The following is a 13,758-nucleotide window of genomic DNA, read 5'->3' on the forward strand; positions in this document are numbered from 1 at the left end:
GACAATGTATACAATGTACTAAAAAACTCTGAAAGTATTCCCTACATTAGCATACAGTGCAGAACATACAATGTGACTATAGTGACACCTGATCCTCAAACAAATTACTCTTATGAGCTGGCTCTTGTTAGCGAATCATACAGCATGACCAGTTATTTCTGATTTATCAAGCTTTGTCTTTTTAGTGAATAAGAAACACACATGAATCAGTTGGAGCAGTTAGTCTGACACACTCACTGAACTGCAAGTCAGTCATTTGTTAGGGCTGTACGATTAATCAAAATAAATCCCAAATTGTGATATTGCTTAGTGTGATTATCAAATCGCAAAGGCTGTGACTTAAAGGGGCTATATAGAATTCAGAAACCCTTGTTATTAGTGAATTGCAGCCAGCAATTTAGCACTCAGCACATGTGCCACTGGTTTCGCTCCGTTCCCATGGCTCTTGGCCCCACCCTGCTTGCCACATACCCCCACCACTCCTCGCAGGTCGGGGGTACCCATGAGACTGCGCTCTAGTCCCGTCATGGTGGCCGCAGCACCTGGGGGTAAGGACAGACGAGGCGAAAGAAAAGGAGTCGGAAGGATGAGGAGAGACAAGAGAGGGGAAACAGGAAAAAAATTCTTGGTCCGGTTCTAAAACGCACTGCCATCTGCATTGAACCGCTCAGCAATGCCTAGTGGTGGCGCTAGAGTTCTAGCTCCTCTGACACCTCCGTGTTCTGGTAGCCAGCAGCTCTTTAGAACTTGCGCTACCGGCCTTGCTCCGTTCCCACAGCACTCGGCCCCGCCCTGCTTGCCACAGATTATAAAGTGTATTTGAGACTATATATATCTGGCTATGTGAGACTATAGTTTAAATTAATCTCTTTTCTTTGCATGACACTTTGACATTACAGTACAGAAAAGCTCTTTTCGTCACTATCCATTGAACATTGCATTCGTTTCATATGTCACCGAAGGGAAGAGAGGCTCTTGGGAGCATGTGTAAAAGTCTCATCCTTTTGATTTTTTTCTGGGAAAAATGTCCCGGGTCCTACACATAACAATCAATCTACAGGATTTCATAGAAAACCTAGGAAGTCAGGGAAGGTCTCATTTTTTAAGTTTCATTACAAGCTGTTCATACCTTGTCAATTAAAAAAGCTATTAATTCAGGAAAATTCTTACATACAGCCCCTTTAATTTAATTAAATGCCTTGCCTTTCTGCGTGCAGTGTTGCACTGTGTACTTTTACACGCAAGCAGCTCATAATCATTTTCAGAGTGGCTCGATTTGCAGTAAATGCTTATTATTTTTATTATTATTTTATAGTCATATTGATATATAATCACACGATTTTAGACCAAATTTTGCAACCTTGCAAACAAGCACACAAACTCACAGTTTCTATCAGGGAAATAGCAATTAAATATCCCCCCAAATGAAGCAACCCTAAATTTTGTCTTTTTTTTTGTTCTTCTTCCTCACATTGAAAAGAATCATTAATGGGATAATTAAGGAACTTGAATTACTAAGAGTAATCGTTAAAGTCAACACGAAATCAAAATGGATAAATCTTCATTTTATGGAATATATTTTATCCAACAATCCAGTCTGACAAAATCATGTCCCATCCTACATTTTTTTTTTCTTGTTCGAGAAGCTGTTTCACTCAGACATACGTCACAATAAGGAAGAGAAAACTATCACCCCTTCCGTTTCATACCAACTTACGATTCCTATACTTTGTTGCCGGTAGTTGCCAGGACGTCACTATATGGTTGCTTAGTCATTGCTGAGTTTTCTGTGGGATTTAAATGAATAATAGGGTTATTTATTGGTTAGGTCTATTTTTCTTGTACATGAATGTTGCTCTTGGACCAACAAAAGATGTTGATCACATCCTACTTGGTGAAATAACAGTCGCTAAAATTCATGCCGTCTAAGCTGATCTTTTCAGCGGGGAAAGCTTGACTCTTGATGAGATGTTTGTAAGACGAAAAGCATTTGTAGCTGAAGAGGTTCTCCAAGTCCCAGTGTGAATCATTACGAGTGATTTTCAAGACGCTTCGCAGTAAGAACACACAGTCGTGATTTGGCGCGTGAAACACAGTGGGTTGAAATGAGGCGCGCCACTCTCTAGCGCGAGAGATTGGATTAAGAGTTACATTGGCAGTAAAAGGAGATGGCTGCCCAGCATCTGTTCTCCCTCTTTCCTCCTGGCCCTCAGGCAGCGTACGAGCGTTATACAATGTGTGTGCGCCTGCATTAGCCAAACAGATAGCTACCAACTTTAATTGCCTCTGCATCCACTTACTCACCCCTAACGCCCTTCAACCTCATCCACCCATCCCGCTTTCCTCGCCCGCGCAAATGAAAGAGCGAGAGGCGGGGAGATGGAGGGAGAGAGAAGGCAAGCATAATTACTTATTTTAGTGGACTGCTGTAGAATGCCTCTCGCCAAATGACTCTAATTCCAAATGGTTAACAAGAGCCGAATAGAGCCGAATCCGTGTGACAGCAAATTGCTTTCCCATTTGCAGCCTTAATGGCTTTTCATACTTTGCACTTCCAATAAGCAGTAAACTCGGAAATTAATATTGCACGCTGTGTTATGATGCAAATGGGAGGGAGATAGGAGAGCCGTACCTTCATGCAGAAAGCTCTGATTAGATCTGTAATTGCTTCACTCTGATTTTTTTCCCTCTCTCGCCCTCCGTCTTTCTCGTTCGTAACTTTCCGACGTATTTATTGAGCTATTTTGAGATTTGCCATTTCACTTATGCATCAACATTGACTGCACTTTTGATTTGTGTCACGCTGTGGTTTTTGTTTTCAAATCAATGCTAATCAGCGGTAATTTGCCAGTGGCGCGGAGACGCTCGTCCTGGGGGTTTAATGTCTTTGCTGTCACCTTTAAGGTGTTTGTCACACATTCTAGTCAGAACAGGTTTTTAAAATGAAACAGAATAAAAACAGGAGGCTTGTAAACGAGACACGAGCATTTTCAAGGTGTCTTATTGAAATGCACGCCGCTTGCACGTATACAAACGTTTCAGGGTGAACAGACAATCGCGCAGGTTTAAAGATGTTTGCAAAACACTCAGAGGTGACGTGTTAATAGCGGTGCTAATGAAAGCCTGAACTCTAACGGCTCGCTCTTCTGCCTGATTAGCACATGCGTCTCACATTTAGCTGTGCTTGATTAAATGTAGATTGCTCTAGATGAAATGAAATTAAATCTTGATTAAATAACATCAGGGCTTGAATGAAGCATGTAAATGTGTAGATAATGTAAATAGGAAGATTTTCCTCTCTGCTGGGTAAAAGAGACATCCGACCATCAAACTTCAAGATTTGCTAAATCAAGCATCACTACTGTTGCGCATTCTCAGGGTTGAAGATTTGAACGTACCCTTAACCCTATGTTTTATAATTTGGCAGGTAACTTGTCCAGTACCGCTAGTGCGACAGACAAGAATGATAGGGCTAGGTAAAAATATTTATATTTTATTTTATTTTATTTATTTTTTTTTGAGTTATTCGGTGTAGTCCATTTCACAAACAAATGACTCCTATGACCTGGTTCTTTTTAGTAAATCAGAAACATGCAGCATAGCCAGCTTTGACAAAATGAACATAATTGAGAGTGTGAGAATGTGAATTGGAATCAAATCTGGAAACACCAAAATATATATATACACACACACAAACACACAGTATATTAGGGCTGTCAAGCAATTAAAAATTGTATCTAATTAATTACACAATTTGGTGATTAATTAATCGAATTAATCGCAAATTAATCGCACATCAAATTTGGCTGAGAAATTACCCCCAAAAGATAATTTAAAGTCATTATTGTGTTAAATGACAAAAGCGTCAAATAAACATTACAAAAAATTTGCTTTAGAAAAAAATTTAAAAAATAAAATAAATAAATAAATATTTGATTCTACATATCATTTATAACACATAATCTTTTAGGCTTCAATGGTCATGAGTAAATGATGACAGAATTATCATTTTATTATTATCATTACTATGATCATTTTATTATCACATTATCATTAATTATTACCTTTAATGTTTTTTTTTTATTAATATGGAAATATGAAATAATTTTTAATTAAATTACTGTATACTCTAAATAAGAAACTAAAACTGCCAGTAGGTGGTAGTAAATGTCTAAATTAGTAAGTCATTAGGCCCCATCATACACTCTCCGAAATGCGACACCAGGTGTGACGCAAGTGTTTTTTGCTAGTTTCAGCCCAGCGCAGTTATCATTTTCATGTCCAGCGTCCACGTTGTTTAAATAGCAAATGCACTCACGCCCATCTGTTCGCTCATGAGCGTGCTGGTCTGAAAACAAAGTGTGTTCAGGCGCATTGTTGGCGTGTTGCTATTTTTGAAAATGAAAATGATTGAACTGAAAATGATTGCACCAATGACCAACAAAAACCTTGTCTAAAGTCAATGGCGCAGTATTTTTTATTTTTTTATTTAAAGGGCATGTTAGTAATATGCGCCTATAGGCAGGTGCACATCGCACGTACACTCTGCATGTTACACACACAGGAATGCGCAGCAGAACATAAACAAACATTAACTATTTTTTTCCATTGGTAAACTAGCAAAAGTGGATTCTGACATGCTTAGATCGTCAAAATAGGGCCTATTGAGTCATTCGTTCATTCGATTTGCTCAAACGGCTGATTCATTCAGGAATTAAGTAAATGGCTCTCTTTATGAATGGGCCATTGAATCATTGGTTCACCTGATTGATTCACTCAAAATGTGGATTCATTCAGAAAGAAAACACCACTGTGTGTTGCTCGGAGATGCACAACAGTTCTGCTCTCGCTTTATAGGTAACATTTTTGTTAGCAGACAATATTGTGTCTAAAATATAACACAATATTAACTTCTTATTTATTGAACTGTTGTATAAAATCAATATCACATTTGCACTCATGCTATTCCGGACATTATTTTGTGCTATTGTGTGGCAGTTAATAATTTGAACACATATTTTTTTCCTATAACTAATTGATTAAGTTAACGCGTTAAATCGTCAGCCCTAAAATATATATTTTACGTATATGCAGACAGAGTGCAAGATAATATGGTTTTACTGCCTTGCAAATGCCATCAGTTTTGTCCCTTGCTTTAGGTGGAAAGTGTACTGTGTGTTTCACAGCCCCAGATGCACACAACCATCTGACCTTTGGACAAAAATAGCAATTACATTCAGCCTGATTGGCTGACGATTGTAAGCAGTGATTGAGGTTAAGTGCCCTTTGGTCTGTCGTGTGCTGCCAGGCCGCTGTATGCAGTAAGGCTGGAGGTTCACCTGACCACTGCGCATGTAATCTGATCCCCTTGCATGGTTTCCATGGCAACCCTCTCTTTCTAGTGCTTCTTGTTCCCATTTCACTTGTCACTTCAGTAATTGCCTCAGAATTTCCCTGTCGCTTAGAGTGTTGGGAAAAAAATGATGATGATGATAAGAATGATAAGACAATATTTATGAACTGTGCATTAGTGGACAGTGGATAGAGAGGCAAAATTCAAAGGGAGACGATGCTGGAAAACAAATGCTGATGGTTAATGGTTTTACATGGTGGTCCAAGCTGAACATTTATGGTGACTGGTGTAGATGACTGACCAGCTGAACAGAAGAGACCGCATTCAGCTAGATCAGGGGTGGCGAACCTCGGTCCTGGAGAGCCACAGTCCTGCAGAGTTTTGCTTCAACCCTAATCAAACACACCTGAACAAGCTAATCAAAGTCTGAAGGGTTACTAGGAAGCTACAGGGAAGTGAGATTTTATCAGGGTTGGAGCTAAACTCTGCAGGACTGTGGCTCTCCAGGACCGGAGTTCGCCACCCCTGAGCTAGATCAACAGCATTGCCATACTGGAAAGGTTAACATCACAATCTGGCCTACAGTGATTACAATGAAGGAAATGATAATGATTCAGACTATTTACTAAAGAGTGTGAGTTGCAAACAGACTTGAGTGAAATGGAGTAACTCCTTATAATAACATCCCATTAGTTAATATTAGTTAATGCAGTAACTAACAACGAGCAATACATGTAGGTATGATGTTTGTTGCAGAGTCTACAACTTCATTCTCATCTCCGAGTCTCAGTCAGCTGACAGTGAGAGAAAAATATCAAACATAAAAGCAAAGGAACAAGGTACTTTCCATAATAACTAAATTATGTTCATTTTAATAATAATATTGTATCTTTTACCTTAGACCAACAAACCAGTAAGCAAACTCCATCACCTTAAAGGGATAGTTCACCCAATAATGAAAGTTATCCTAGACTTTCTTCTTTTAGACGAACACAATTGTAGTTTTATTATAAAATATCCTGGCTATTCCAAGCTTTACAATGGTGCTGAATTGTGCTCACGAATTTCAAGTCCAAAAAAGTGCATCCATCCATCATAAAAGTAGTCTCTACGACTCCAGGGGGTTAATAAAGGCATTCTAAAGTGAAGCGATGGGTTTTTGTAATAAAAATATCCATATTTAAAACTTTAAAATAACAAAAAAAAAAAAACTAAAATAACAAGTTCCGGCAGACTTCCAACACAAGTCGAATCCATTCACTGCCATTATAAAGCTTGGAAGAGCCAGGATATTTTTTTGTGTTCGTCTGAAAGAAGATAGTCAAATACACCTAGAATATCTTGAGGGTGAGTAAATCATGGGTTATTTTCCTTTTTGGGTGAACTTTCCCTTTAAGCTTACACTACTGTTCAAAACAATATATTCATTTTATTTATTTATTTATTTATTTATTTATTTTTATTTTTTTGAAAGAAATTGATACTTTTATTCAGCAAGGATGCATTAAATTGAACAAAAGTCACAGTAAATACATTAACAATGTTCAATAGCAGGTTACAATAAGATCCCATTAGTTAATGTAATGTTATCTAACTTTAACAGTGAGCAATATATTGTTACAGTATTTATTAATCTTAAGTTACACATTACATTAATCTTAGTTTATTTAACTACAACTGTTCTTTGTAAGTTCATGCTAGCTCAGGTCCAATAACAAAGGCGCGTTAGAATATTTTCATTGTTTGTTCATGTTAACTAATGTTAAAAAATGTTAATAAATTTGTTGTAAAGTATTATAAACCAAGATTTCTTTTTCAAATAATCTGTGTTCTTTTGAACTTTCTATTCGTCAAAGAATCCTGAAAAAAAATCATAGTTTCCACAAAAATATTAAGCAGCATGATTGTTTTCAACATTGATAATAATAATAAATGCCTCTTGTGTAGCAAATTAGCATATATGAATGATTTCTGAAGGATCATGTGACACTGAAGACTGGAGTAATGATGCTGAAAATTCAGCTTTGATCACAGGAATAAATTACATTTTGACACATATTAAAATATTAAACATTTCTTTTAAATTGTAAAAATATGTCACAATATTAGTATTATTTTATTGTATTTATGATCAAATAAATGCAGCCTTGATAAGCATAGGGGCTTCTTTCAAAAAGACCCAAATCTTTTGAACGGTAGTGTATGACCTGAGCTAATGACGTCAAAACATTGAGTTTAGGTGGCGCCGATAGCCTTGTGGGCAGCACGCCGACATATAATGCCATTGCGCTTCGAGTCCCAGCTCGTGGACCTTTCCCGATCCCATCCCCCCTCTCTCTCCCACCTTGCTTCCTGTCCACTCTATACTATCCCATCACAATAAAGGCAAAAATCTCCAATAAAAAATTCTAGTGATTTCTGTACTCCTGTCACTGTTATTGTCATCTCTCAGTATTTTCAGGCAGACTCCCCTGATTCCCTACTACAGCTATTAGCACTAGCGCTCAGAGTCTGAGGTATGTTTTACCCTTGAAGCAGTGCTGCATAAGTCTCCAGGGATTGATAGGCCAGGCTGATGCTTCTATCCATCATTATGTGCAGAATATCAACAGCAAGAGAATAGAGCACCTTATGCTTTCTGATAACAGAGAGATTCAGCTAGAGCTACTTGTCTTTCTCCTGCTCTCCTGTAACCTTTTAAGAGAACGTTCTCAAGAAAAACAAATGTGCTAGCCAGTGGAATATTTCATAAATTAGGACATAAAAGTAAGAAATGGCTCACACATTCTCCCCTTCTTCCTAAAACAAAAACACAAAAGTTGCAGCCTCGTGGAATTTATATTGTGTGCTTTCGGGGGGAATGTCAGTGGAATTAATTGATTTGCCCGTATTTGTCAGGAAAGAGCAAGTGCCTGACTCCAGCCTGTGTTATTAAAGCTAATACCTCAGTGCTTTACCGCCGTGAATCAAGCTCTGACGTGTCCTTATGATGTATGGATTTATTATTCAAACTGTTGTGTGGGGCCGAGAGACCCACTCATCCTGGCCCCCGGAGACCACCTGTGTTTTCAAAGTAAAGAGCACTTAGAGAATGGCCCGGGGCGGCTGCATGTACCGCAATGCCTCTGGACACAAGCTACTGTCCAGACCCATGGAAACATCTGCAGACGGACCTCACAGTGAGGACTGTTTGGATGAAATCACTGTCTCCAATGTGTTTCTGTATTTCAAAAGTGTCTGATAGACCATACAAATCTGTCATGCATTTACATAACATTACCTTTTATGATTTTATCCAACCAAAAGCGACAATAAAGCGCACAGGGTGTTTCAGAAGACGCTTACCAAAGCAAACAGCACAAAGCATGTTATTTACACTTTTTTTTTTTTTTTTTTTTTTATTATAGAAAAGATCATGCAATATTGACTAAGCTAGACTTCAAAACAGGTTTGTTATTGTTAACTAACCCACAGTTTCACAGACAAGGCCTAAGCTAGTCCCAGACTAAAATGCATGTTTGAGCTGTTTTAAATGAAAGTAACTTTCACTGAAATATCTTTAAATATGTCAGTGCTATTGTTTTGTCTTAAGATGCACACCAGTAATGTTTTTTTTTTCTAGGGTACGTTTATAAAAGCTACTTAAATGGGCCTAATCAGTGACTAAGTCCTGTCTATGAAATCGGGCCTAAAACTATAAAAAAAAAAAAAAAAAAAAAAAAAAAAAGAAAGAAAATTGCTTAACTTAAATTAACAAAAACATTTAAATAAACTGAAATAAATGTATATGTTGAAATAAATAAAATCATTTAAAGCTAAATAGAAATATAAAAAACTAATAACAATTAAGCAAATGAAAGCACATAACAAAATTACTTTAAAAACTTACACTAAAATGAAAACAAAAAATAAAAAGCTAGATATTCATAAATACCATAATAGTTTACATAATAGTATTATAATGTTGTTTCTTATCATTTGTATTAGTATTAATATGTCTATATATTTGTATTACATTTTGTTTATTTAGTTTTAGTTGTTTTAGTACTTCAATTTAAACTAAATAAAAATGAGAGACAAATTGTATTTCAGTTAAGGTTTATTTTATTTCAAGTAATGAAAATGTTTTTTAATATTTTAGTTTTAGCGATAATAACCCTGAAAATTATTAATGTCCGTAGCACAAATGATGTAGGAAAGTTACACAATTTATTATAAATTTATTACAATTTATTTATTTAAATTTTATTAACAGTTTTTTTTTATTATTAACAGTTTATTTTGTAAGAAATAATGTACCATCAGCTGGTAAATATCACAGAATAAACCCTGACAGAGAGATCAACGTCAAGCAGAGAGGCCTCCTATCATCCTTTTAAGGTTTATTTTGCGACAGTGACCGTTTAACTGAATAATTTTTATGCAAAATAAATAAATGGACATGTAATATTGATTGAAGAAATTAGTTTAATATGTGGCAATAAAGAGACCACAGCCACAACTACAGAATGTAGGAAACTGGTTGCCATGAGCAGCGTTAAATATACTGTACAATCAAAAAATATGAAACCACAGAATTCCATGATGGACGAATCAGAATTAAATATTCCAGTGAGCCTTGTAATATTTAGCAAGAGCTAATAGTAGTGTTTGATTTAGCAATGAAGTCAACTAATATATATCTTGAACATGTACCCGCATGAGTTGAGGCAGTGAACATTGGATGTTGTTTTCCAAATGAGTTTTAGTTCAACTGTCATTTTTTTTTACAAAAAAAGTTAAACTTTCCTTGTTTGTTAAGCCAGACTTTGAAAGGGTACTATTTAACACCTCTCTCCAATCAAGGAATCTGGGTCAAAGAGTGTCCTTTTTGACTCATTTCTTTCTCTCTCCCTCTGCTAGGGTGTGAGGAATGGTATCATTAAGGTAATGTTCTTGAGAGGACATTTAGCTGAACTGTGATGTCCCTCTGCTCCTCCAGCAGCTGCAGTCACAGCCCAATCTACAGTGACCTTTGCAGCAGAATATATCAGCAGTGAATATGCAAACGCATCCTAAACCAAATGACTCTTCACAAAGTCAAAAAAGACCTGTTTATAAGCACAGCCTTTTTCTATATTCTATTCATTAACAGTTTTTTTTTTTCTTTGCATTTCTGCATACATTACAGCTGGGAAAGTTGAATTTTTCATAAAAAAAAGGGATTGGTGCAGACAAAAAGTGGAATTTGGAAAATCTGGATTGCGTTAGGGCAGTATGATGTTGTCCCATCGGCCAATGAAAAAATATTGGTACAGTAAAATGTGCTTAAAAATCAGTACACCCTTTATTAAGCCCCCTTGTCAGATTTAATGCATCCTTACAGGTGGCGAAAAAAAAAAATACTGAATTTCTTCATTCAAAACAGAGCATATTGCAAGCAGCGCCATAGATGCAGAGGACTTTATGAACCACACGAAACCACTGAAACGATGTAGTCCACATGCCAGACCATTATGTGGCACTGTAATCCTGCCACACTGATACACTTAAAGCAGCGAATAAGACTTGGATCATGCGCATAAACCTTGCACGCTGTTTACAAACTATAGTAAAGCTTAGAAATAACACTTTATTTTGGCTCAGTAGCTTCTGCAGCACGGACATAAGCATCAACATTTTTTGTTGGTGCCGTTTTGTGCTGTTAGCGGCGTCTGACTAGGGTCGACACGTGTGGTGATGACATCATCGTTTCAGAAAATATATACGGATTGGCTGTCGACACAAAAATGCAAAGACGGCGTTGTCAGATTTATCCACTTTGGAACCTGGTTTCAAAAAATAGTTGTTTCACCTTTCGAAAACACCTTTCACAAAAACGCGTCTCCGTGTGGACGGGGCCTAAGTAGCTGGATTCAAAGTCATACTAGACAAACTCCTCTAACGGAATCCAAATTTTGAGCACTTTTTATTGTGCCAGTCTTTGTTTATGAACCTTTGAACTTACACTGTAGGACAATGCACACTGAGCCACTGCGTCAGCAGCATTTCGCAGTGCGTTTTCTTGGCCGCCACAGAGTTAAATGAGTTAAAGCGGACATAAGGCCTTGAAATTAGAAGTACTGCTCTAATGAGAGACACATTTTTAGCACTTTTTACTGTACAGACCCTTGAAGTTAACAAATAGGACAGCGTACACAGCCGCATTGCGCCATCAGCCCATTTCGCGTTGCGTTTTCTTGGCCGCCACAGAGTTAAATTAGTTAAACTGGACATAAGACCTTGAAATTAGAAGTACTGCTCTAATGAGAGCCAAATTTTGAGCACTTTTTACTGTATACGGACCCTTGAACTTGGCAAATAGGACAGTGCACATAGCCGTATTGTGCCATCAGCCCATTGCACAGTGCGGTCTCTCAGACGCCACCGAGTTAAATTCGTTAAAGCGGGCAAAAGGCCACAAAATTAGAAGTACTGCTCTAATGAGACACAAATTTTCAGCACTTTTTACTGTACCAGTATTGCTTAAGGACCCTTGAACTTGGTAGATAGAACAATGTACACAGCTGTATTGTGCCATCAGCCCATTTCACAGCACGTTTTCTCGGCAGGCACAGAGTTAAATTCGTTAAACGGACAAAAGGCCTCAAAATTAGAAGTATTGTTCTAATGGAAGCCAAATTTTGAGCACTTTTTATTGTATGGACCTTTGAACTTGGCAAATAGGACAGTGCACATAGCCGTATTGCACCATCAACCCATTTCACAGCGCAGTTTTTCTGCCGCCACAAAGGATGCTTTAAAGCAGACATAAGGCTCTTGATATTAGAGGTACTGCCCTAACCAAATTAGGGCCAAATTTTGAGCAAAAAGATCCCTATTAATCTCTGTTAATTTATGTGCATGCAATGTTTTCTCGTGAGCACACAAAAAGTATCTTGTGTGCAGACGAAAGTTTGTATATTTTTTTCTTTTTGCAAAGGTCCCTTTAGGGGCTCCGTACCCAACAGTGAACAAACATGTTTTTATTTTTTGTTTTGTTTTCATGTTTCAGACATTCTCTCTCATTCTCTTTGTGAAATGGACTGATCATGACACTGTAGAAGAAGGCCTCGTCTTAAGCCATGTAACACTCATTTTATGTTTCAGACATTCTCACTCATTCTCTTTGTGGAATAGTCTGATCATGACACTTAAGACGACCTCATCTTAATCCATGTAACCTGACCAAACATGGGCAAGTCAGTGAGTCCATCCTCAGTCCTGCTGGGAGGGTCAATAGCACAGTTCATACTTTTATTTCAACATTTCTCTCCGTTTTATTGATTAATGTTTTCTTTCGGAGCGAGACGGTACTTTTATTGCTTTGGCTTTTGTGATATGTTTTTGTTTTGGCTGAGGAGTGCGGAGCACGCTCATATATCATGCACTTCTGCACAGTTTGCCTTCGCTAGCCCGTGGTGTTCGTCAGTAATTAGACCAAAGTCACAGAGGTGGCCAAGTTCAACCTCTTCATTAAGGTTCCTCTCCTCACGGCAACAGCTGTAAATGGAGAGAGAACTATCATTCAGAGGCACTGTGTGGAAATTTTAAATAAATGTACAGTGGGAACCAAAAGTCTGATACCACACTGAAATTCTAGGATTCGGAATCTAATTTAGAGCTGGAAATAAATATTATGAGATGAATCGATTTGAATGAAAAACATTCTGAAATGTATGAACATTTGTTCAACTTTTCACTAATATTCTTATGCTGATATTAGATTAATGAACCAGTTTGAATTGGATTTTCATTAGTGATGTAACACTGGTTGCAGTAGGGTGTTTTTAACTGTGCCCACTGTTTTTTTCACACTTTCAATAACTAACTAACTCCCCACTAACACTGCCCAAAAGTGGACATATATGCACAGGATTTTATTTTATTTTATTTTATTTTATTTTATTTTATTTTATTTTATTTTATTTTATTTTATTAATAAAATAATCTTTATTTATTTAATTTAGTTTCTTATGTGTTGTGTTTAATGGCATCCTGGTAAGGAAATGACTGTTGGAAATGACATTTAAAATTTTTTTTTTTTTTTGTTTATTTTATTTAATAACATTTGTTTATTTATTCATTTTCAAATTGACACTACATTGTAATTATGTAGGGAAGAACTATACATAAGGTCAAGGCCATTGAAAAATAGCAAGAATAAATGTTGACGGCATGATCAAATGCTTTCGAGTCCATTTTAATGTGATCAGTCCATTTGGCGTGTTAGTTTTAATCAAAGTGGCAAAAGTTAAAGAAACACACAATACGTGTTTTGTTCGAATCACCACAGCGCATGATTAATATAATATTTGGCCAGAGGAATATGGTGATGTCACGTTCCTTTCTGTGTCAGTTCAGCACGTTCAACCAGGTTAAGTGCA

General features: G+C 37.0%; 1 protein-coding gene across 1 annotated transcript in view; it reads left to right on the forward strand.

Annotated features, from left to right (window-relative positions):
- LOC137030786 (polyamine-modulated factor 1-binding protein 1) overlaps window positions 1-13,758 on the forward strand; it is a 216,858-nt gene that overhangs the window by 109,483 nt on the left and 93,617 nt on the right. The window lies entirely within an intron of this gene.

This window comes from Chanodichthys erythropterus, chromosome 11 (genome assembly GCF_024489055.1).
Source record: "Chanodichthys erythropterus isolate Z2021 chromosome 11, ASM2448905v1, whole genome shotgun sequence".
NCBI classification, from domain to species: Eukaryota; Metazoa; Chordata; class Actinopteri; order Cypriniformes; family Xenocyprididae; genus Chanodichthys; species Chanodichthys erythropterus.